The 25,433-nt window shown below is 42.6% G+C and overlaps 1 protein-coding gene across 7 annotated transcripts in view; it reads right to left on the bottom strand.

The window, feature by feature from the left end:
• CNOT1 (CCR4-NOT transcription complex subunit 1) overlaps positions 1 to 24,109 on the bottom strand; it is a 111,790-nt gene extending 87,681 nt beyond the window's left edge. For all 7 annotated transcript variants that reach the window (XM_059152689.1, XM_059152694.1, XM_059152692.1 and 4 more), the window contains exon 1: positions 23,953 to 24,109. The gene's annotated coding sequence lies outside the window, so the exon portion shown is untranslated. The remainder of the gene's footprint in view (positions 1 to 23,952) is intronic.
• Between the last annotated feature and the right edge of the window lie 1,324 nt (positions 24,110 to 25,433).

The following is a 25,433-nucleotide window of genomic DNA, read 5'->3' as shown; positions in this document are numbered from 1 at the left end:
AGCCTCTGCCTTTGGCTCAGGTCATGATCTCAGGGTTCTGGGATCAAGCCCTGCATCGGGCCCTCTGCTCAGCAGGGAGCCTGCTTCTTCCCCCCATCTCTACCTAACTACTTGTAATTTGTAATCGCGCTCTCTGTGCCAAATAAATAAATAAAATCTTAAAGAATAAAAATAAAAATAAAATTACCATACATTCCAGCAATCCACTTCTGGGTATATATCCAAAGGTAATGAAAAGATGTTACTGAAGAGATATATGCACTCTGATGTTTACTGCACCAATATTCTAATAATCAAGATATGAAAACAACCATGGATGCATGGATGGCTCAGTTGGAACGTGTGACTCTTGATCTCAAGGTTGTGAGTTCAAGCCCCACTCTGGGTATAGAAATTACTTAAAAATAAAATGTTTAGGGGTGTCTGCCTTCGGCTCTGGTCAGGATTCCAGGATTCCAGGGTTCAAGGACTGAGCCCTGAATCGGGCTTCCTGCTTGGCGGGAAGCCTGCTTCTCCCTCTCTCACCATGTGAGAGATAGATGCCGAGGTACTGGTGTATCTGGTTGTGTTCCCTCTCTCATCGTGTCTCTCCCTGTCAAATCAATAAATAAAATCTTTTAGAAAAAATAAAATCAAATAACATTTAAAAATAAACTCTTTAAAAAAATTTATGGAAACAACCTAAGTGTCTGTCAATAGATGAATGGAAAAAGATACACACACACACAGAGGAATACTTTTCAGTCCTGGAGGGAAAAAAAAAAATACTGCCATTTGTGACAATATGGAAGGCCTTGAGAACATTATGCTGAGATAAATAAGACTGAATAAGACAGACACTATATAATATCCATTATTATGGGATCTTAAAAACAATTCAGAAACAGAATATTGTGGTTGGTGGGAAGTAAAAGGGGGTGATGGTGGTAGTAGTGGTTATGATGAAGGTGGTCAACAGGTAACTTTCAGTTATAATGATTAAGTCCTAAGGATGTAACATAGGCCATGGTAATTATAGAGTAAATCTTAAAAGTTCTCATCACAAGGGAAAAATAATGTTTTTCCTATGGGAGGTAGTAGATTTGTTGTTCTTTTTAAGCAGGCTCCAAGCCCAGGGTGGAGCCCAGCACAGAGCCCAACACAGGGCCTGAACTCAAGAACCTTGGATCTAAGACCTGAGGTGAGAGCAAGAGCTAGACACTTAACAAACTGCACCTGGATAGTGCTAGATGTTAACTATATTCATCAGAGTGATCACATCACAATATACAGAAATACTGAATCATTCTTTGTTGTATACCTGACACTATTATAATATTCTTTGTAGACTCTATCTCAATCTAAATAAATAAATAATTTAAAAACCAAACTCAAGGGGTACCTGGGTGACTCAGTTGTTAAGCATCTGCCTTCAGCCCAGGTCATGATCTCAGCGTCCTAGGATCAAGCTCTGTATCAGGCTCCCTCCTCAGTGGGAGCTTGCTTCTCCCTCTCCAGCAACCCTGTTCTTGTGTTCCCTCTCTCTCTCTGTCATAAATAAAATCTTAAAAAAAAAAAAAAAAAAACCAGAGTGAAGTAGTTATCAGGGGGTGGAGAAATGAGTGTTTAAGGGTAAAAATTTGCAATAAATAAGTCCTAGAGCTCTAATACACAATACAGTGATTATACACAACAAAACTGTATCACAGGGGTGCCTGGGTAGCTCAGTCAGTTAAGTGTCTGATTCTCAGTTTTGGTTCAGGTCATGATCTCATGGGTGTGGGATCAGGCCCCAAGTCAGGTTCTACACTCAGCAGGGAGTCTGCTTGAGGTTTTCCGTCCTCTCCCTCTGCCCCTCGCCCCACTCACACGCCGCATGCTCTTTCTCTCTCCCTCTCTCAAATAAACAAATCTTTAAATTAAAAAAGTTGATTCATGGGGTACCTGGGTGGCTCAGTTGGTTAAGCGACTGCCTTCAGCTCAGGTCATGATCCCAGAGTTCTAGGATCGAGCCCCATCAAGGTCTCTGCTTGGCGGGGAGCCTGCTTCCCCCACACTCTCTGCCTGCCCCTCTGCCTACTTGTGATCTCTCTGTCAAATAAATAAATAAATCTTAAAAAAAAAAAATCTTAAAAAAAAAGAAAAAGGATGTCTTAATTTTCAGGAGATATATGCAAGTGTATGTATCTTCAAACCAGTAAAAATACATAAATAGGGATGGGCAAAATGGTGAGGGGGAGCAGGAGGTTCAGAGTTCCAGAATGAGTAATGAAGGAATGAAAGGTAAACCATATAGAATATAATCAATAGTATAGTAATAATGTTGTATGTTGACAGACGGTAGCAACACTTGTGATAAGCGTAACATGGAACTGTCACATCACTATGTTGTACACCTGAAATTAACACTGTCCAATATACTTCAATAAAAAATACACGAATATCAGGGATGCCTTGGTGGCTCAGTCGGTTAAGCCACTGCATTCAGCTCAGGTCATGATCCCAGGGTCCTGGGATCGAGTCCTGTATCCGACTCCTTGCTCAGCAGGGAGCCTGTTTCCTCTCTCCCCCTGCTTGTGCGCATGCTCTCTGACAAATAAATAAATAAAATCTTTTTTAAAAAGAGAGAGAGAAATATACGAATAACAGAAAAAGTTATTATGGTAAGATGTTAATTGTTGAATCTAGGAAGCAAGTATGTTGCTCTACACTGTACTATTTTCATCCTTCTGCACATGTGAAATTTTTCTTAATAAAACTAGGGATAGGACACCTGGCCTGGGTGGCTCAGTCAGTTGAGTGGCTGCCTTTAGCTCAGGTCATGATCCGGCTCCCTGCTCAGTGGGGAGCCTACCTCTCCCTCTTCTTCTGCCTGCCACTCTGCCTACTTGTACTCTCTCTCTGTCAAATAAATAAATAAAATCTTAAAAATAAAAAAAAATAAAACTAGGGATGAGGGACATGTATTACTTTTATAACTTAAAACAAAGATTACAAGCATGTAATGTGATTTCCAAAAACTGACTTTCTTTAAAGAATTTATTTTAGAGAGAGCAAGAGAGAGGGAGAGCACAGAGGGAGGGACAAAGAAAGAATCTCAAGCAGAATCCCTGCACCACACTCAGGGCTCAATCCCACAACCATGAATCATGGCCTGAGCTGAAAACAGGTACCAGAAGCTCAACCAGACTGAGCCACTCAGGTGTCCCCCAAAAGCTGACTTTATTTTTTTTTTAAGATTTTTAAAAGCTGACTTTATACTCAACAGTATTTTAGCTTTTATGGCTATAAAGTAGTTTTTATAAAATGAAGTTTAAGTAGTAGCAATTTTTTTAAATCCAAAATTTAAACCCACAGGACAAGCAACTACACATAACAAAAGGCTAGATCAAAAGTGACTGAACCTCTATACCGCCCCCTCCCATTTGTAAAAATAAGGCCTCATCTAAAGCAGAGCTTTCCCAAAACGGTAGATCTTTAAGGGCTGAGAGGTAACAATCTTCTACGGCCTCAAGACAGTCTCCTAGATTGCTCTGGAGAGCAGCTCAAATCAGTCTACCCTTTGATAACATCAGCTGGTTAACAGAAGGAAGTATTCGGGACAAGCAAAGTGGATGAGATAGATGATGCTCTATCATCTAACATCTGCTATAAGAGTTTGCTGAAAAGCAAGTAGCTGTCAATCTCCCACAGAACTGTTGGAGAAGTTTACATATGCCACAGAGTACAGCCAGGCCAGCCAAGATGTGACTAACTGGTCCAGCATGATGATATGGAAAGGCTGAGTAGCAGGTTCTTGAGAGAAGGAACTAAAACTCCTATTATTTCTTGTCTTCTCTGTTTTGGTAACATGTGAGACAGCTGTAATGTCTTACAATGTGCAATGTACACAAATTCTCATATTAAATGTTTATCATTACTTTTACCTAATTATTTTTACTGCTGGGCTCAAATACATTCAAAAATGTTTAAAAATCAATTATCATATTTTGTCCAAAAAGAAGATAAAGGGCCATCACCTTTAAGTATTTCAATGTTGGGTTGCCTGGGTAGCACAGTGTACTGAGCGTCCAGCTCTTGGTTTTGGCTCAGGTCATGACCTCACGGATCCTGGGATTGAGCCCTGTGTTGCCTCCACACTCAACAGAGAGTCTACTTGAAGATTTTCTCCCTCTGCCTCTTCCAGCTGCTAACACATATGGGGGTGCTCTCTCAAATAAGTAAAATCCTTAAAAAAAAAAAAAAAAAAAAACTCTCCCTCTGCCCCTTCCCCAGCTTGTATTCTATCTCTCAAATAAACATTAAATATTCCAATTTTAAGTCTTTGAATGGATCTAAAGAGATCTTAAATATACCACATTTATGCAAATGAAATTTCTCTGACGACAACTGTCAATAATCTGGAGATCATTAAAATGTATGTAGATTTTTCAAACCATAAAACCGACATAAACCTGACTGCAGAAACAAGTTCAATTTCATTAAACTATGAAAATATTTTTAATTAGAAAAATTTACTATTACACCATTCCTTATTTCATAAGGATTGTATAAAATTTCCCAAATGATCTCCTTCCATTTCATTCCAGGACACTCTATAAAAAACCTTCATTTGCTAACAATGGCACTCCTATTAATTCAAATGCTTGAGCCTAACTCCATTCCATATGAATACCTTAGATGCTACAGAAAAAAGTAAACACTATCTCAAGGGGCTTAAGAGAATAAATACAGATTTTATTGTTCTGCTATGCAACGAAGGCAACTGTGTTTAAGAACTGGGAGATGGGTGGGTGCCTGGGTGGCTCGATTTTTATCTCAGGGTTGAGTTCGAGGCCCATGCTGGGTTTAGGAATTACTTAAATAAATTTAAAAGAAAAAAAGATCTGGGAGATGGGACAGAGACCTATTTAAAATGCTGACTCCTGGGGCATCTGGGTGGCTCAGTAGTTTAAAGCCTCTCTCTGCCTTTGGCTCAGCCCTGCACTGGGCTCTCTGCTCAGCCAGGAGCCTGCTTCCTCCTCTCTCTGCCTACGTGTAATCTCTGTCAAATAAATACATACATACATACATACATAAAATGCTGACTCCTAAGCACCACCCTACACCAACAGAATCAAAATCCTTGAGGAAAGAATATTTTTTTAAAAGATTTTTTTTTTAAGATTTTTTTTTTAAGATTTTATTTATTTTTTTGAGAGAGAGGCAGTGAGAGACAGCATGAGCGAGGAGAAGGTCAGAGGGAGAAGCAGACTCCCTGTGGAGCTGGAAGCCCAATGCCGGACTCGAACCCGGGACTCCGAGATCATGACCTGAGCCGAAAGCAGTCATCCAACCAACTGAGCGACCCAGGCGTCCCCAGAACACTGTATTTTAAGCATACTTTGCAGGTTACTCTTACTCATTTTAAAGGTTGAGAACCACTAACCTTACTAATAGCTCTGGAAAATGTGTTTGTTTGTTTTAAAGATTTTATTTATTTATTTGACAGAGATCACAAGTAGGCAGAGAGAGAGAGGAGGAAGCAGGCTCCCTGCCAAGCAGAGAGCCTGATGAGGGGCTTGATCCCAGGATCCTGAGACCATGACCTGAGCTGAAAGCAGAGGCTTTTTAACCCACTGAGCCACCCAGGCACCCTGAAAATGTTTTTTTAAAAGTATACCAAACCAGGGCACCTAGATGGCTCAGTTAGTTGAGTGTCTAACTTCAGCTCAGGTCATGATCTCAGGGTCCTGGGAGTGGGCCCCACATCAGGCTTCACACAGGGCAGGGGGAGTCTGCTTCTCCCTCTGCTCCTTTCCCCCTCTGGCTGTGCTTAACCACTCAGGTCATGATCTCGGGATCCTGGGATCAAGCCCCACATCGGGCTCTCTGCTCAGTGGGGAGCATGCTTCCCCCTCTCTCTGCCTGCCTCTCTGCCTACTTGAGATCTCTCGCTCTCAAACTGGGTGCCTGGGTGGCTCAGTAGGTTAAGAAACTGCCTTCAGCTCAGTTCATGATCCTGGAGTCCCGGGACAGAGTTCCACATCCAGCTCCCTGCTCTGCCAGGAGCCTGCTTCTCCCTCTGACCCTCCTGCCTCTCGTGTTCTCTCTTTTTCTCTCTCAAATAAATAAAATCTTTTAAAAAGAAGAAGAAGAAGAAGTGTATCAAACCTTAATGCAATCTCTACTAAGATGACAAGGAAAGCCCTTCACATTTGTTCCTTTTTCTCTCCTTAACTTCCAGTTGGGCCAAAGATACCTTTGTAAAGGCAATTTGATCTCCCATTGCACTTACCCAGCAATCCTGGCATTATCACATAACTTGCTCTAGGTTTAAATATCAACAGGTACTTCAAGAAGCTAAATAGGCAAGACCCAACACTACCAGTTTATTAAAACTCCAACACCCAGGGACACCTGGGTGGCTCAGTCAGTTAAGCATACGACTCTTGATTTCAGATATAGATGTATTTCCATAATTGGAGAAAATGAGAAGAAATCGCTCAGCTAGACTACTTCTAAATTGGAATGGTACTTTCCAGAGTTGAGAATTTTCAAGGTCAAATTGTAGCATAATGAGACTTAAGTATTTGCTCACCTTTTTTTTTTTTTTAGATTTTATTTCTTTATTTGATAGAGCACACAAGCAGGCAAGAGTGGCAGGCAGAGGGAGGAGGAGGCTCTCCACTGAGCAGGGAGCCTGATTCAGGGCTTGATCCCAGAACTCTGGGATAATGACCTGAGCCAAAGGCAGACACTTAACCAACTGAGCCACCCAGGTGCCCCTGTTCACCATTTTTTTTTTTAATTTATTTTTAAGGGACCTCTACACCCACCATGGGACATGAACTTAAAACCCCAAGATCAAAAGTTGCATACTCTACCAACTGTGCCAGCCTTATGCCCCTCCATATCTGTACCTATATATATCTCTATCTCTATGCTTATTTTTAGAAAGAGATCTTCCAAGCAAATGGGAGGTGGGGGGGGGGTACCCACAAAGGGAGAGGGAGAGAGAATCTTAAGCAGGCTCCACACCCAGAATGAACCCAACTATCTCACAACCCTGAGATCATGACCTGAGTCAAAATCAAGAGGCAGCCACTAAACTGACTGAGCCACCCAGACATCCCTAAAGACAGTATTTAAGAGAACATTAAAGAACTGGACAGCAGAGGTAAGATGATTTCAAAAAACAAAAACAAAACCCCCTGTGTTGCACCTCCAAAATCACTGCTTAAATAATTGTTTTAATACCAATTCCTACCAATTTTAGGAATTTAATACCAATTCCTAAAACAAACAAACCCTGGTATCTCCAACCTTACATAAAAGATGAGTAAAAGGAGTTTTAGAACCCTAAAGCCCCAATTCTGCACTGAATACTCAGCAGTCATCTTTATATTCATTCCCTTTTCCTCCATGAAACAAACAACAATTTAACATCATAGCATCTGAAAATGGCCTAAATATCTATCAAAAGGGCAATGGTTAAGTAAATCATAAAAAGGAATATTATGTAATAACTTAAAAAAGGAGTTAGAAAGAATGGAAATTATCTATTGGGAGGAAAGCAAGTTACAGAACAGCATTCTGCATATGTATATGTCCTTATATGCAGAGCATCTAAAATGATACAAAAATAACTATCTGAAAGGATAGATGAAAGGAGCTAGGAAGGAAACTGCAATTTTTTCCCCCTACTGAAATAGAAAAGTAATTTAAGTAAAATATCAGGTCAACAAAGTTTTGCGTATTCCAAGATTATACAAAATCCCTTCCCATGGAGACCATCCACCTCATTCAATGAGCAGAAAACAGTTAACACAGAATGCCTGAGACTGCTATCCTTAGACTTAACAAGTTGGCCTTTGGCTGCTGCCATAACTTGAATGGGGAAAAACTAATCCCCACTCCCAGAACTAATTAAGAGTGGCTCCCTGTGCCTAAACTCTACCCAAAAATGTGATTTATGCTGAACACCTGGCCTTCCTTCTGAGAACCTCGAATTTTAGTATATCGTAGCCAAAAGGTGCTCACATGACAAGTCCCCAGTAACAATCCTAGGCATTGATTCTCTAACACGCTTCCCCTGCTGGGCAACATTTCACACACATGTGTTGTCACAATTCCTTGCTGGAGGAATTAAGTATGCCCCATATGACTCCACTGGGAAAGGCACTGGGAGAGGTTCAGCTTGAAAGCATGAGTCTAGTTTCCTCAGACTTCACCTTACAGGACTTTTCCCTTTTATTTTGCTCTGTATCCTTTTGCTGTAATAAATCACAGCCTTAAGTACAACCCCCACACACTAACCCTGCCACCGGCCAAAATGAAATGTCTTCTGGAGTTAAATGACACCAAATTTGTGGCTTTCCTTTCTCATATGTATAGAACCCATTTCAGACTTCTGGATTCTGTCATAAAGATGATCCTGGGGGGCACCTGGGTGACTCAGTCAGTTGAGTGTTTGCCTTTGGCTCAGGTCATAATCCCAGGGTTCTGGGATGGAGTCCCACATCAGGCTGCCTGCTCAGCAGGGAATCTACTTCTCCCTCTAACCCCTCCCCCCAGCTTGTGAACTCTCTCAAATAAATAAATATCTTAAAAAAAAAAAAAAAAAGACAATCCTAGAAGCTACAGGGAATATATTTTAGGGAATAAGGGAATAGGAGAAACTAGCTACATGTTCACCCAATCTCTTCCCTCTACCTGGCTAAATTGCTAGATTACATTTCTCAGACTCTCTTGCATAGGTGTGGCCAAGAAACCCCGAGTTCTAGCCAACGAAATGCAAGCCAAAAAATGATACCAGCCACTTCCAGACCTTGTCCATAAAACCTACTCTGGACCCTCCCTCTAGAGAAAAGCAGTGCCTAAGATGGAAGGAGCCTGGGTTCCTGAATTACCACAAGAAAGGTAACCTAATGAACATTCTCAACGAAAGTTATCTGAATAGAAATATCTACTCTGTTAAACCACTGATATTTTGGGGTTGTTTGATATAACAGTAACCCACTTTGCCTACTAACAAAGGACAGGATCAGGTAAAAAAAAATTTAGAAGCTAGACACCTGGGTGGCTTAGCCAGTTAAGCCTCCGACTCTTGATTTCAGCTCATGTCATGATCTCAGAGTCCTGAGATCAAGCTCCATGCTGGGCTTCCCCGCTGAGCATGGAAGCTGCTTAAGATTCTCTCTTCCTCTGCCTTTGCCCCAACCCCTGCTCGGGCTCTCTTTCAAATAAATAAAATATTTAAAAATGTACATATTAGAAGGGAAGAGAAGTGAATGCATTCAGCAAAGAACTGCAAGGATTCTGAAACTGAATAAGCAAGAAAGGTGAACCAAAAGAAAAGTCAAAAACATTTCCACTAAGCATCTGGGTTCCACTTACTTCTGACATAAAACTGAGAAGAGAAAGTTTACATGGCAAGAAAGAAAATGAGGAATTCTATTTCGGACATATCTGGAGTGACACATACAAATGAAACCCACCAGTTGGTTGAGAATTTCAGCCTGCAGCACAGCAAGGGTGAGCTGCAAATAAAAGATTTGGGAGTTATCAACATTTAAAAGAGACATCTGAGGGACGCCTGGGTGGCTCAGTTGGTTAAGCAGCTGCCTTCAGCTCAGGTCATGATCCCAGCGTCCTGGGATAGAGTCCCACATCGGGCTCCTTGCTCCGCAGGGAGCCTGCTTCTCCCTCTGACTCTGCCTGCCATTCTGTCTGCCTGTGCTCGCTCTCGCTCGCTCTCGCTTGCTCTCTGACAAATAAATAAATAAAATCCTTTAAAAAAAAAAAAAAGAGAGAGAGAGAGAGACATCTGAGCCTGCACAGCTCAGATGGTTGGGTGTCTGCCTTCGGCTCAGGTCATGATCTCTAGTCCTGGGATCCAGCCCCATGTCAGGCTCTCAGCTCAGTCGGGAGTCTGCTTCTTCCTCTCTCTCTGCCTCTCCCCCTGCTTGTGCTCTCCTCTCGGTCTCTGTCTCTCTCCCAAATAAGTAAAAAAATAAAATAAAAAAGAAACAGCAAAGGAGAAGTATAGAAAGAAAATAAGGGTTTTAGAATCCTAAAAAAGCTTAGCATTTTTTTTTTTTTAAGATTTTATTTATTTATTTGACAGAGAGAAATCACAAGTAGACAGAGAGGCAGGTAGAGAGAGAGGAAGGGAAGCAGGCTCCCTGCTGAGCAGAGAGCCCAATGCGGGACTCGATCCCAGGACGCTGAGATCATGACCTGAGCCGAAGGCAGCGGCCTAACCCACTGAGCCACCCAGGCGCCCCAAAGCTTAGCATTTTATTTTTTTTTTTTTTTTTTTTTTTTTTTTTTAAATTTATTTATTTATTTATTTGACAGAGAGAAATCACAAGTAGATGGAGAGGCAGGCAGAGAGAGAGAGAGAGGAGGAAGCAGGCTCCCCGCTGAGCAGAGAGCCCGATGCGGGACTCGATCCCAGGACCCTGAGATCATGACCTGAGCCGAAGGCAGCGGCTTAACCCACTGAGCCACCCAGGCGCCCCAAAGCTTAGCATTTTAAAGGTGGCTGGAAAAGAGGAAGGAACTCGGGATGCCTGAGTGGCTCAGTCAGTTAAGTGTCTGCCTTTGGCTCAAGTGATGATTTCAGGGTCCTGGGATTGAGTATTGCAACAGGCTCCCTGGAACCTGCTTCTCCCCTCTGCCTCTGCCTGTCTCTCATGAATAAAAAACTAAATAAAATTTTTTTTAAAAAGAAAAGAAATAAGATAAACTCAAGAAGGGAAATGCAGAGTAGCTAGACAGGCAGAAGAAACTTGGACTGCATATTATCAGAAGCCAAGCAGAGTCCTCCTCGACTTTGCGGCAATAAGTAAAACCCATGAACAGATAACATTCCCTAAAAAGAGTTCCAAGGACGAATCTTTGACAAATGTCCACTGTGGCAGGCAGCCTCTAAAATAACCCCAACAATCCCTGCATAAGGATAGATAAGGTCTATCCTTATGTAATCCCCTCCCCTTACAAGTGGGATGGACCTTACTTAAGAGTGGTTTCAAAAGAAGAAAACAGTCCTTTCAAAGATTCAACTACAAAAAGACTGACTTCTACCTTGTTTAACTCTCTGAGCCCGTGCTCCAAGAAAAGCAAGTTGCCATCCTGTGAGTAACCCTATGGAGAAGGCACATGTGACAAGCAACAGATGTCTGCCAACCAACAGTCAGCAAGGATTTGAAGCCTGCCAACTGCCAGGTGAGTGAGTTTATAAGAACTCTCCACCCTTTAGCCTTGGGCTGACTACTGCCTGTGGATACCTGCACTGCAACTTTGTGAAAGACACTGAGTCAAAAGCAATCAGCCAACTGTGTCTGTGAAATAAAGAACAAGTTTTAAATGGCTGAATTTGGGGGTACTTTGCTATGCCACAACCAATAACTTATACATCCATACGCTATGAAAACCATGGGGGAGAGATTTTACAAAGGTATAGTTGTCAGAGGCACCTGAGTGGCTCAGTTAGTTACACATCTGACTCTTGATTTTACCTCAGGTCATGATCTCAAGTCCTGTGATGAGCTTTCCACTAAGCAGAGAGTTGTTTGTTTTTTTTTTAACTTTATTTTAAAATTTTGTTTACATTTTCACTTTTGTTTTCTTAACAAGTCTACTGTTTAATCTCTCAGGATAAAAAAAAATTATTAAGATTCTAAAGAATTAAACAACAAAGGATGTCAAGGTGAATAAGCAGGGAGTCTTTTTGAGATTCTCTCACCCTTTCCTGCAGCCTCTCCCCGCTCAACCCGCATGCACATGTTTGCTCTCTCTCAAAAATAAAAATATTTTTTTTTAAAGATTTATTTATTTGACAGACAGAGATCACAAGTAGGCAGAGAGGCAGGCAGAGAGAGAGAGAGAGAGAGAGAGAGAGAGAGAGAAGAAGGCTTCCTGCGGAGCAGGGAGCCCGATGCGGGGCTCGATCCCAGGACCCTGAGATCATGACCCAAGCCGAAGGCAGCAGCCCAAACCACTGAGCCACCCAGGCGCCCCCAAAAATAAAAATATTTTTAAAAATAAACGTATAGGGGGACCTGGGTGGCTCAATCTTTAAGCATCTGCCTTCAGCTCAGGTCATGATCCCAGGGTCCTAGGATGGAGGCCCGTGTCAGGCTCTCTGCTCAGCGAGAAGCCTGCTTCTCCCTCTCCCACTCCCCCTTCTTGTGTTCCCTCTCTCGTTGTGTCTCTCTGTCAAATAAATAAATAAAATCTTTAAAAATAAATAAATAAAGGTATAGTTGGCAGTGTACAAAAAGTATATGGGAATTATAAATTACTGGAATTAGCAACTAAGTGATCATTAATAACTTTTAAGAGAGGGAAGTTAGTGGTTACCAGGAGTCAAGCTAAGAATCCTCCGTAAGTGGACAATGCATGAGGTAATAAGACCAGGCCTAGCTCAAGCCCTAGCCCCTCCAAAATCTCCCCAACCACTTCAGATCATCTACAGGATAATCTACTAATCTATCTCTCTTCCTCTTTAGTATCTATGATGCACTATAAAATTTAATCACACTCTCACTATTGTTTCCTGCGTATTATCCCTTACATTGGCTCCCAGAGACATACATGCCTTGGGTTTATTCCACAGCTCTTCCTCACCATCACTGCCAACCGGCTTTGAGAGCACTGAAAACATTCCAGAACCCTGATAAATCCATTACTGTATCAATTTCTAGTTCCCTAAAATACAATTTGACTAGATATAACAGCAAGCAAAATGTAGCCAAAGTTTGGGAAACTTCTTTCATCTTCATCACCCATGAAATAGAGATAATTTTCCATAATCTCATTTCAGGTTAGTCTTTGTCTTGTTTTTGTTTTAAGTAGGCTCTGTGCCCGTGCCCATGCCCATTCCCATACCCAGCATGGAGCCCAACACAGAGCTTGAGCTCACAACCTGGAGAGATCAAGACCTGAGCGGAGATCAAGAACCAGATGCTTAACCAACTGGGCCACCCAGGCGCCCCAAGATTAATTAGTCTTTAACTACAGAAGCATCTCTACTTATGTGTCATTAAGAAAGTTTACTTGGTAATACTTTTCTAACATGAAACATTGGGGTGCCCAAATATGGGTGGGCATATTATGTGACTGCCTTCAGCTCAGGTCTTGATGGTCCTGGGATTGAGCCCCGTGTCAGGCTCCTTGTTCAGCAGGGAGCCTGCTTCTCCCTCTCCCTGCTACTCCACTTGCTTGTGCTCTCTGTCAAATAAATAAATAAAAATTTAAAAAAAAAAGATTATGATACATCCAATTTCAGAGTCATTAAAATGTTGACAATGTTTTAGAATCAGTGAAATACACTATTCCTCCTCTTCATGCAGTTTTCTCATTTGGGACACTGCAAAATTCAATTTTAAGAAATTTGTAATTTACACCAAAAATAATTGACTCTAAAGTAAATAAAAGAACGATGAAAAGAAATCTTCCTCAAGAGGTTATTTACTGGAATAAACTAGAAGGCAATGTAATCTCCAAAAGCATTCCGAAATTTGTAGGAGTAGGAGAGACACTGGCACTTAATGAGAATTAGAGATGAAATAACCAAAGATGGACACCGCCACAAAGAACTATCCTGCCCAAACACCAATAGTGCCCTTGCTAAGAAAATGGCTTTGCATCGATTTTCTGTAGGGTAAGCCCCAGATGTAAGCACCTCAAGTCTGGCTCTCCACAAAGTTAACACAAAGCCAAGCACAACTTAAATTCATCAGACAATAAGAAATTATACGACTGGGCGCCTGGGTGGCTCAGTGGGTTAAGCCGCTGCCTTCGGCTCAGGTCATGATCTCAGGGTCCTGGGATCGAGTCCCGCATCGGGCTCTCTGCTCAGCGGGGAGCCTGCTTCCCTTCCTCCCTCTCTGCCTTCTTCTCTCTCTGCCTGCCTCTCCATCTGCTTGTGATTTCTCTCTGTCAGATAAATAAATAAAATCTTTAAAAAAAAAAAAAAAAAAGAAATTATACGACTTATATTAAGTGGCTACCACAACTTATCACAGAAAACAGTTTATGGAACTTTATTATACGTTATTAACCCAGTCAAATATTTATTGAGTACTTACATGTGTCAGGTATTTGAAACATATGGGTGAACAGACATTCATAAATTACTGCATTTCCACTGGAGGTGAGAAATAATAATCTTAAGAAATAATGAAAGGGGGGAACCTGGCTGGCTCAGTCAGTATAGCATGTCTCTTGATCTCAGGATTGTGAATTCGACCCCGAAATGGGAGGAGAAATTACTTTAAAAAATGAAAAGAGCCGCCTAGGTGGCTTAATTGGTTGAGCATCTGCCTTAGGCTTGGGTCGTGGTCCCAGGGTCCTGGGATCAGCCCCAAATCAGGCTCCCTGCTCAGAGGGGAGTACACTTCTCCCTCTCCCTCTGCTGATCCCCCTACTTCTGCTCTCTCTCTCAAATAAGTAAAATCTTTTTAAAAAATGAAATATTAAAAAGTACATATGAGGGGCACCTGGGTGGCTCAGTCATTAAGCATCTGCCTTTGGCTCGGGTCATGATCCCAGGATTCTGGGGTCGAGCCCCACATCAGGCTCCCTGCTCAGCGGGAGGCCTGCTTCTCCCTCTCCCACTCCCCTGCTTGTGTTCCCTCTCTTGCTCTGTCAAATAAATAAATGAAATCTTTAAAAAATATATATGAGGGGTGCCTGGGTGGCTCAGTGGGTTAAGCCTCTGCCTTAGGCTCGGGTCATGATCTCGGGGTCCTAGGATTGGGCCCCACATCGGTCTCTCTGCTCAGCGGGAGGCCTGCTTTCCCCACTCTCTCTGTTTTCCTCTCTGCCTACATGTGACCTCTCTCTCTCTAATAAAAATAAATTTAAAAAAAAAATATATATATATATATGAGAAACATGTTAGGAGATGCTAAGTACTACAGACAAGAAAACAGCAAGGTAAAGGGAACCAAATAGGGAGACTGAAGGGCTGCAATTAGTGTGGTGGCCAGAGAGAGCCTTACTGAAAAAGAAGTCTTTTTTTGTTTGTTTTAAAGATTTTATTTATTTAGGGGCACCTGGGTAGCTCAGTCATTCATTACACGTCTGCCTTCAGCTCAGGTCATGATCCAAGGGTACTGGGATAGAGCCACGCATCGGGATCCCCACTGTGTGGGAAGCCTGCTTCCTCCTCTGCCACTGCTTGTGTTCCCTCTCTGTCTTTCTCTGACAAATAAATAAATAAATAAATAAGATCTTTTAAAGAAAAGAAAAGATTTTCTTTATTCATCTGACAGAGCACAAGCACAGAACACATCAGAGGGAGAGAAGCAGGCTCCCCGATGACGGGGGGGGGGGGGGGGGGGGTTAGCCATGCACACAGATCAGAGAAAAAATGTTCTAGGCAGAAGGACTGGTCAGTTGGTGCAAAGGCTTCCTAAGAGAGTGCATGGCATGTGTAAGGCAAAAAGCAAGGAGGCCAAGGGTACTTGAAGGAAACCAATAGGGGTGGGGGGACAGGAGGCAGAGAGAGTAAGTTGGGGAGAAGGCAGAATATGTGAGAAGGTATAGGGCAGAGTTAAATCCTGTAAGTAATGAAGGACTCTGGCTTTTACTAAAGACAAATGGAGAATCAACAGGTGGTTTTCAACAGGATAACAAGATAGGATTTTCAAAACGGAAGAATCACTTTAGATGATGAACTGAAAACAAACTATAGGGGACCAAGGGTAGAAGCAAGGTAGATAATAATAGCACATTATGAGAGAATTAGTCACTGAAACTCACACACAGAAGACCTCTACAAAGTTTTATACAAATATTCCACAACTAAGTTAGTATATTAAGGTATCGTACCAATGTTTTGTGGTTGCCATAAGGCTTAGTGACTGGGCATGACTAAATATTTTCATATAATTTCTACATTTTACATTTGAACAGATAACCTCAATGCCTACAATCTCTGGCATGTTTGCCTGTTTGAAAAGGGAAGAGGAGTATTTAAGATTTTATTTTCATTATTATTTATTTAGAGAGAGAGGCAGAGGTGTGGGGGAAGGGAGAGAGGGAATCTTAAGCAGACTCCATCAAAGCTCAGAGCCTGGATGCAGGGCTTGATCTCACAAACCTGACGTGAAATCATCAAGTCACTTAACTGACTTAACCACCCAAGCTCCCCATATTTTTTTTTTAAAGATTTTATTTATTTATTCGACAGAGAGAGACTGAAAGAGGGAACACAAGCAGGGGGAATGGAAGAGGGAAAAGGAGGCCTCCCACTATGCAGGGAGCCCAACGTGGGGATTGGTCATGACCAAGACAGATGCCCAACCAACCAAGCCACTCAAGTGTCCCCCCAAGACTTTATTTTTAACCAATCTCTATACCCAACATGGGGCTCAAATCTACAACCCCAAGATCAAGATTTGCAAGGTCGGGGTGCCTGGGTGGCTCAGTCGGCTAATCATCTGCCTTATGCTTGGGTCATGGTCCCAGGATAGAGCCCTGCATCTGGCTTTGCTCTCTCCTCAGCGGGAGTCTGCTTCTCCCTCTCCTTCTAGCTCCTGCTCCATCTCTCTCAAATAAAAAAAAAAATTTTTTTAAGAAAATTTGAAACCTCTACCAACTAAGCCAGCAAGGTGTCTCCCTTTTTTTTTTAAACACTATTTGTTTCCTTTTTTAATGTATGTATTTTTAAGTAATCTCTACACCCAATGTGGGGCTCAAACTCATGACCCCAAGATCAAGAACCACAGACTCTACCAACTGAACCAGCCAGTCACCCAAGGGAAGGGAAATAGTCTTGAGATATTCATGCCATGGGGTGCGTGGGTGGCTCAGTGGGTTAAAGCCTCTGCCTTCAGCTCAGGTCATGATCCCAGGGTCCTGGGATCGAGTCCCACATCAGGCTCTCCGCTCTGCAGGGAGCTTGCTTGCTTTCTGCTCTCTCTGCCTGCCTCTCTGCCTACTTGTGATCTCTGTCTGCCAAATAAATAAATAAAATCTTTTTAAAAAGAAAAATATATTCATGCCATAACTGTGGGTATACACATGGTAACTATTACCCAAACTAAAGAACACAAACAAGTGGGAATAATCCAATCATGAACATCCCAGAATTATGTATTACTGAGCTTAGAAAAGCCTAGTATAAAACATTTTTTTGGGAACCCACCTGACAAGAGTTAAGGAAATATTCAAAGGTATAATGGTCAACAAGTAGTAAACAGGTTTGAAATGAGGGAATAACAAATGGAGCAAGAGCTGAACTGCTTCCTAACCATGCTACTTTGAATAAGCAGTTTTACCAGACTCAATAGAATCTTAATAGTAACCCTTAAAGAACATTTAATAGTCTTTTATACTTTCCAGAATTTTACAAGACTTGATCCAATCCATACACCAGCACAGTATGACATAGTTAGCAAATAAATCCCTATCTTTTTCATTTGTTTTTTTAAGTAAGCTCTATAGCCAGCGTGGGGCTTGAACTCATGACCCAGAGACCTAGAGACCCATGCTCTACAGACTGAGCCTATCGAAAACCCCAATAAACCCCTATTTTTTAAAAACTGAGAAAGTGAACCAAGAAGTATGTCTACTACAAAATTAGGAAACAATCAAGTTCCTGCTGTGGAATCAACTGAATATTCAGAAGCATCTGTAATTACAAAATTATAGTAATATTTTGTAATAGTAATTACAAAATTATAAAGCTACATAAGTCAATATACTTGACTACTAAAAGTACCCTTCTTTGAGCTATCTTTTTAAGATTTTATTCATTTATTTGGCAGAGATCACAAGTAGGCAGAAAGGCAGGCGGGGGGGGGGGGGGCAGGCTCCCTGCTGAGCAGAGAGCCCGATGCAAGGCTCCATCCCAGAACCCTGAGATCATGACCTGAGCCGAAGGCAGAGGCTCAACCCACTGAGCCACCAGGTGCCCCGACTTTGAGCTACTTTTAAAATATCACTACACCAAGGTGCCTGGGTAGCTCAGTTGGTTGGGTATCCAACTGCTTGTTTTGGCTCAGGTTGTGTTCTCATGGGTGGATTGGGCTGGAGCTAGGCTCTCTGCTCAGGAGTCCATGTGGAATTGTTTCTCTCCCTCTGTCCCCCTCCTTACACACTTACACATACTCTCACTCTCTCAAATAAATAAATCTTAAGAATATAGATAGGTTAGGGACGCCTGGGTGGCTCAGTTGGTTGAGCAGCTGCCTTCGGCTCAGGTCATGATCCTAGGGTCCTGGGATCGAGTCCCACATCGGGCTCCTTGCTCGGGTGGGGAGCCTGCTTCTCCCTCTGCCTGCCTCTCTGTCTGCCTGTGCTCACTCGCTCTCTCTCCCTCTATCTCTGACAAATAAATAAATAAAATCTTTAAAAAAAAAAAAGAATATAGATAGGTTAAATATATACATATTAAGTATATATATATTATATACATATGCAACTATACCAAGAAAAAACTTATTCATTAAAACCTAAATCCCTCCCTATACTTTGGAGATCTTAAAGGAAGTGCAAGTTAATTTACACTGAGTTAAATATGACCACTCACAGTAACTGTAACAGGAAAGACCATCTTTGTGTCAGTTATGAGTTTTACATTTTCACACTGAAAAGAAGAAACATTCAAATCTTTTGTCTTGTACTACAAAAAAACTGCTGAGGAAAAAAAAAATCTGTATTTGCTTTGGTCACAACTAAGAAAATCTCTTCCAAAAAAAAGAAAATCTCATCCAAATAAATATTGGCAGTATCTCACAATATATCTAGGTCAAGCTGTTACACTATGCATATGAAACTTATACAGTGCTGTGAGTCAATTATGTCAATAAAATGGGGGGAAACACAGATTAGGAGCAAAGAAAAAAAAAAATCTCCCTAGGTAATTACCTAAGAAACAGTTTAATTCTGTAGAATTATTATTAATAGAGATAGTCATGATGTGCTAAAGACTCCAGAGATTTTAATTATACAATGATACTCTCAAAAAACAAATGGTTAACCACGAAGACTAAAAAAAAATAAAATAAAATTTTAAAAAAAGCATAAAGGAGAGCTTGAATTCACAACCCTGAGATCAAGACCTGAGCTGAGGTCAAGAGTCAGCCGCCTGGAGCACCTGGGTGGCTCAGTTGGTTTAACATCCAACTCTTGATTTCAGCTCAGGTCATGATCTCAGGGTCATGAGATCAAGCCCCTCACTGAGCTGTGCACTTAGCAAAGTCAGCTTCCCCTTCCCTTGCTCTGACAAGTTCTCTCAAATAAATCTTTAAAAAAAAAAAAGAAGGGGGCACCTGGGTGGCTCAGTGGATTAAAAAAAAGAAAGAAAGAACTGGACACTTAACCGACCTTGCCACCCAGGTGACCCTATGCTCTTTTTTGATGAATTCATACATCATTCTTTCCCTTGTACTGAACTCAAGCGGAATGAGCATTAGGGTAGAGCAGGAAAACCTGGTCTGCCTGACCTTAAACTAAGAAAGTCACCTTACCTTCCTTGGCTTCACTTTCCTAAAGGATGATACCATAATTCTATATGGCTAGCTTTTAAAGTTTAACCATCTAAAAGATATCAACAGAATTAGAAGTATACAGTCCCAAGAAAAACACTATAAATCTACCCAAGTGTAAAAATGAAGCATCACTCAATTACAATTCAGGGCAGTAACATGTTTGGGGGGGGTGGGGGGATTACCCACTATGAGGCAGAAAACTTATAAGGCAAAACAGTATATGCTATAGGTAAGTGAAACTGCCCAAGAGGTATAGGAAAATCAGGGCAGAGATGTATATAGACACATACAAGTTTGAATGACAGATGTTTTGGTAGACACAATGACATTACATATAGAAGAGGCAAAGATGTATTAGGAACTACAAACAGTCTTGTGACTATAGCGTAAGACAGTAATATGATGGGCGCCTGGGTGGCTCAGTTGGTTGAGCAACTGCCTTCGGCTCAGGTCATGATCCTGGACTTCCAGGATCAAATCCCGCATCAGGCTCCCAGCTCCTTGGGGAGTCTGCTTCTCCCTCTGACCTTCTCCTCTCTCATGCTCTCTCTCACTCATTTTCCCTCAAATAAATAAATAAAATCTTTAAAAAAAAAAAAAAAAAAAAAGACTAAAATGATGCCACAGGTAGGGAGGGATCAACACTTACACAGCACCCAGCATGGGATGTGAAGGACTTCTGAGCAGAGGATCACTGTTTTCAAACCAGTGATTTAGGAGGCAATTCGGCAGTAAAGAGTTAACTATATTCCTGGAATTATTTACATTTGGAATGCATTTACATATTATGTATGTAATTTTAAAAACAAACAAATCATGAGGGAAAGATACTGAAGATTAGTAAGCTACTGCAAAGGGGTGCTGACTGGGTGGCTCAGTCAGTTGAGTGCCAACTCTTGATTTCAGTTCAGGACAGGTCACCACCTCTGGGTCTGGGATTAAACCCCAAGTCTGCTTGGGATTCTCTCCCTCTCTGTGCCCCCTCCCCCTGCTCACTCATGCACTCTCTCTAAAATAAATAAGCTCTTTCAAAAGAAAAAAAGCAAGAAAAGAAATATAGCTATTGCAAAAAAAGGCAAGCTGGGGGGGTGGGCAGGTTGGCTCAGTAAATAGAGCACAGGGCTCTTGATCTTGGCATCATGAGTTCAAGCCCAAGTTGAGGATAGATAAAGGAAAGAAAGGGTCTGAAACGAAGGGTTAACTGTTCTTATGATTAGTCTAAAAATTTAAAACTAACATTGCATTTCAAAACTGAGTTATAAATCCAAGGTGACAAACTTTAAAACTATCTGAAATGGAAAATGCTGAGCTCTTGATGAGGATTAAGAACAGTAAGATGAGGTTTTCAAAATATGCCTTCACTCCCTTTTATATTTTATATAATTAGCACAACACACACACACACACACACACACACACACACTTCTCCTGCAGACAGTTTAACATCTCAGTCAACATTTTATGAATTTCCTCCTAACAACTGTTAACAAAATTAACTGAAACATTTTATCCTGGAGATTTATGCTGAGCTTTCCAACATTAAACACAGAAATGCATTTCTTAAATCTACACTTCCAAAGACGCTGCATTTCCTTCAAATCTCAACACAGGGTTTCAGATTAAGTCTACACCTCTAATTACTGAGTTCTTAAAGGTGCTTCCCCCCACCCCCGGATTTTATTTATTTGTCAGAGGGGGAAAGGGAGAAAAAGGGAGAGCACACAAGCAGGAAGAATGGTGGGCAGAGGGAAAAGCAGGGTCCCCACTGAGCAAGGAGCCTGATATGGGACTTGATGACCTGAATGGAAGGCAGACACTGACCCACTGAGCCACCCAGGGGTCCCTTAAACGGGCTTTTCAATAAACAATTTATTTGCTTTACTACATTCTTACAAATGTAAGAGTGAAAAGTACATTAAACTATTGCATAAAGGTTTTGAGCCCATTTTAGCTTTGAAACACGCCTCTTAAAATTGTGAGCAAACAGAAAAGAAACTGTAGGATTTTTCTATATATAAGGTCTTAAAATAAGACTCAGTGGGATGCCATTTTGAAAGGTCCCAGCAGGAAGTTCAGTTTGGTCACAGAGCCATTTAAGAAGTGCCTCAGCTAATATTTTTAAATGACTTGAAAGTTAGTTTTGTACTTTAATAAAGGATACTAAGTTCATAAAACACATCATTTCAAAATGGCAGGCTATTATTTTCGGTCATTCCAGAAGTATAAACAACATCTTACCAAAAATTAGTATCTTAAAGAACATGTGAGCATTCAATTAGAATTACTATGGATAAATTCCCTACCATGGCACTGAATGCCAAAAAGATTTGCTACCTCGTAGAATGAAATAAAAATTCAAGTTCATCACCTTAGGCTGGTTAAAAAGAAAGCTTTTCATGACTGCTTATCAGAATCTAACCAAAAACATGCTTAGAAAAAGCAACATGCAAGAGTAATATGCGATTAGTCTTCAAGAAATGTCTTGAAGAGATAGCGAGCATTTCCTCTCCTGCCTTCACACAGTAGTTTGTTTTTAAATGACATAACCCCAAGTTAGAAGAATGTCACAGTACTTAGCCTGACAAGATTCCATGTTGAAGAGACCGGGATTTAAACAAGCCCAGCAGAAACTCAGAGACTAGAGAGAGAGAGAGATTTAAAAAAGGAAAGAAAAAGAAAAAAGAACAAAACCTAAGCCAAAAACTAATCCATCTGAGTGTTTAGAAACCAAGTGCATTTCAGTTCAGTTCCACCACATGCCACAAAACCCTGCCTTCTAAGGTTACATACAATCTTAGGCAAGAAAGGGAAATGTTTTCAGTTATTAATGGTCAAGTCTTTGTGCCTTGATTCTAGAGTTAATTTTCCAATGAAGGACTTGGGACCCACACTTGTTGAAAAGGGACCAACCCTCTCAACTCAACAGGTTTTATCAACATGCTACCATTTCAAAGTACAACTAGAAGCCTAAAACTTTATGTATCATCAGCTCATTTTCTCCTTAGACAAGGTAACAATCTGCAGTGTCCTAAAACAAGACAATTTAAACTGTTACCATATATCTTATTAATAGCTAAAATACTATTCTGCCCAGCTTTAGAAGGGTGAGAATGTCAACCTGAGCCACAGATTACTAACATATTATACCCAAATACCTCAACATAAACCGGTTTGTTCATGTGTTTGCCCTGCTTTCTAATTTTTGACCTGTCCTCCCTTTTTTTTTTTTGGGGGGGGGGGGGGTTCCTACGTATTCCTATCAAACGGATTGTCATGAAAGCAATGGCCAGAATTCCCCGCCCCCCCCCCCGGCAAAATACTCAAGTGTATTTACTCAAATTATTCGCTGTTAAAATAAATCTCCCAAGGCAATAGAATTATAAAGAAATAAGGAGAAAAATTAAGTATCATTACTCAGCTTACAGGAAGAACGCAGACTTTTTATTAGAGTCCTAAGAAATGTGGCGTTTGATTGCGTGGCTTCAGGGTAAAAGTTTACTTCTCAAAGTTTATTTTAAACACAGCATTTCCAAACTCACAGGTTATCAGGCATCTTTTTTTTTATTTTTAACTGCAAATCGTGCTCCTAACGGGGGTAGTCATCTGTGTGAGGCTAGTTGGGTGAATTCTGCAAGAGGGACTGGTATGGAATAAGAGTGTTTCGTTTGGCCTTAAGCAACCTCCCTACACGACCTGTAGGAAGGAAGGAAATCCTTCCCCAGCGTCGAGGCCTACAAACGTTCGGCTCTCTAAGGGAACACTTCCCGTGGGAGAGCAAAACCGCCACTACATCTCAGACACCGGCCCAAGTGAGTGAGGGCCGACTTCGGAGAAAAGTCTGAGCGCCCCGGCGCGCGAGTGGAACAAAACCTGTGGCAAGAAGTAATGAGGAAGTACTGGCTCCCGCCCGCCCCTCCCACCGGCGGATACTCGAAACACCGGGGGTTTGACAACGTGCTGGGGGCAGAGGGAGGGGGACTGCCAGCTCCAGGTCGACCAGAAAGAACCAGGAGCCTGCAACTACTCCAAACACCGACCCTCGCCTCTGGAACTAGGCCTCGGGGGCCGAAGCCAACTGCACCCATCCGGAAGCCCAGAGAGAAAGGGGCAGTTGAAGAGCTCGTGGGCTCTGAGGAGGGTGCAGCCCGCGCGAAGCGAGGCCCAGCCGCCCGAACTGCCGCCACCGCCGCCCTCAGAGCCTCCAGGCCCGGGCCGGGGGGACCACCCCGCGCTCTGCCCTCAGCTCCGTGAAGCCTTCGTCCCGGCCTCTGCTCTTCAGAGCCCAAAGACTCCGCGAGCCGTGGGAAGAGTCCGCCCTCTCCCGCCTCGCCACTTCCCCGTCCCGACTGCCCCTCACTCCCCGGAGCTCCGGGGAACGCTCCCAATGGCCCCTGGACCACCCCCGTTCCTTCGTCCACCGGCGCTCGCGTTCCGCAGCTGACACCACCAGCCGGCCCCAGCCACCGACCCTGGCCCACCTCACCTCAGGCGGTTCCGGCAGCGCTGGACACAGGAAACTCCTGAGTCCCCGACTCCGGCTCTCCTCGACCCCCTCTTCGGTTAACTCCGCTTGTTTCTCTACAAAATGGCGCCGGAGGTCGCGCGCTCACGTCGCGGCCTTTCCCCTCCCCGTTCCCATTTCATCATTCGCTGCCCGCCCGAGGAGGGATGGCCCGAGCATCAGCCAATGATCGTACCCAGCCCGTGACTCCCGCCCAATCACCGCCAGGTGCCCGCGGATTTAAACCAATCACACACTTTCACTCGCAGAAGTCAAGGAAGAAACCAGGCTCCTGCTAGCAACTACCAATCCGGACTCCTACTTCGCGGGCTTTGGCCAATTGCCGCTCACCCGTCCCTGGGGATTGAAGACGGAGCCCTCGCGCCTGCGCTCGACAGGAAGACCAATGGGGAGACGCAGATAATTTCGATTTGGGGCTTCACAGACTTCCCACCTGCCCTCGAGGTCTTCGACCAATAGGGGCCTGGCATTGCCTCTGAGAAACAATAAATAAGGGAGGGGGCCCATAAACCCTCGCCAACGTGCGCGGGAGCTACTTTGAGTGGGCTTGAGGCACTTTCCCCGCCTCTCCTTGCTCTTTGGCAGTGTCAAGTCCCGTACACAGCGGGGCTGCATTTTCGCCCCCGCGTCCCTTTAGCCGCGAACGCCAGTTACCCAAAAGCAAGCCGGACTGTAACTAGAGTGGGGGCGCTTTGCGTTCTGGGATGTGTAGTTGTCCCTCATTCCGCGCCCCATTCCTGGCGCTAAAGTATCGCGTCTTCTTCCGTCATTGCGTCCTAAGAGAGCAGCGCATGCTGGGGAATGTAGTCTCCTACTTGGTCCCAGTTTGCCTCACTTGATCAGAACTTTCTCCTTATCCAGTTCTGCCTATTGAAGAAGCGACCGCTTACAGAAAGATAGGAAGCTAAGATTCTCTTTTGGCTTACGCCCTGTAAGCGGTATCAGAACGGATACTTATCAGGTTATCAGAGAGGCTCTCAGAAGAAAAAGCATAGAAACATAACTTTGCTACGATTTATCAAGAGCAGAATGTAAGATTTTAGGGTCACCTGTTTCCAGACAAAGGTGGGAGAACCGGGAACGAAGTGTGGACTGGTTGGGTTTTTTCTATGTTTTGGAGAAAACCTACCCTCCTCATCACCCCATCCTAGGCTAGACTCAGCTTGTTTCCCAGCCATCTGTCTCACTACCTCTTGTGTCTAAAAATACTTCTTTTTTTAAATGGTGGCCAAACACTTACCATAAAATTTACCTTAACTATATTAAATGTACTGTACAGTAAGATTAACTATATGCGTATTGGACAACTGATCTCTAGAACTTTTTCATTTTGTAAAACAGAAACTCTTATACCCATTGAACAACTACGAATTCCCTCCATCCAATCCCTGACAAGTGCCATTCTACTTTCTATTTCTAAGAGTTTGACTACTTCAGATACC

The sequence above is a fragment of the Mustela lutreola genome, chromosome 16, assembly GCF_030435805.1.
Source record: "Mustela lutreola isolate mMusLut2 chromosome 16, mMusLut2.pri, whole genome shotgun sequence".
NCBI classification, from domain to species: domain Eukaryota; kingdom Metazoa; phylum Chordata; class Mammalia; order Carnivora; family Mustelidae; genus Mustela; species Mustela lutreola.
Note: the sequence above shows the minus strand (reverse complement) of the source record. Positions and strands in the feature narration are given on the sequence as shown.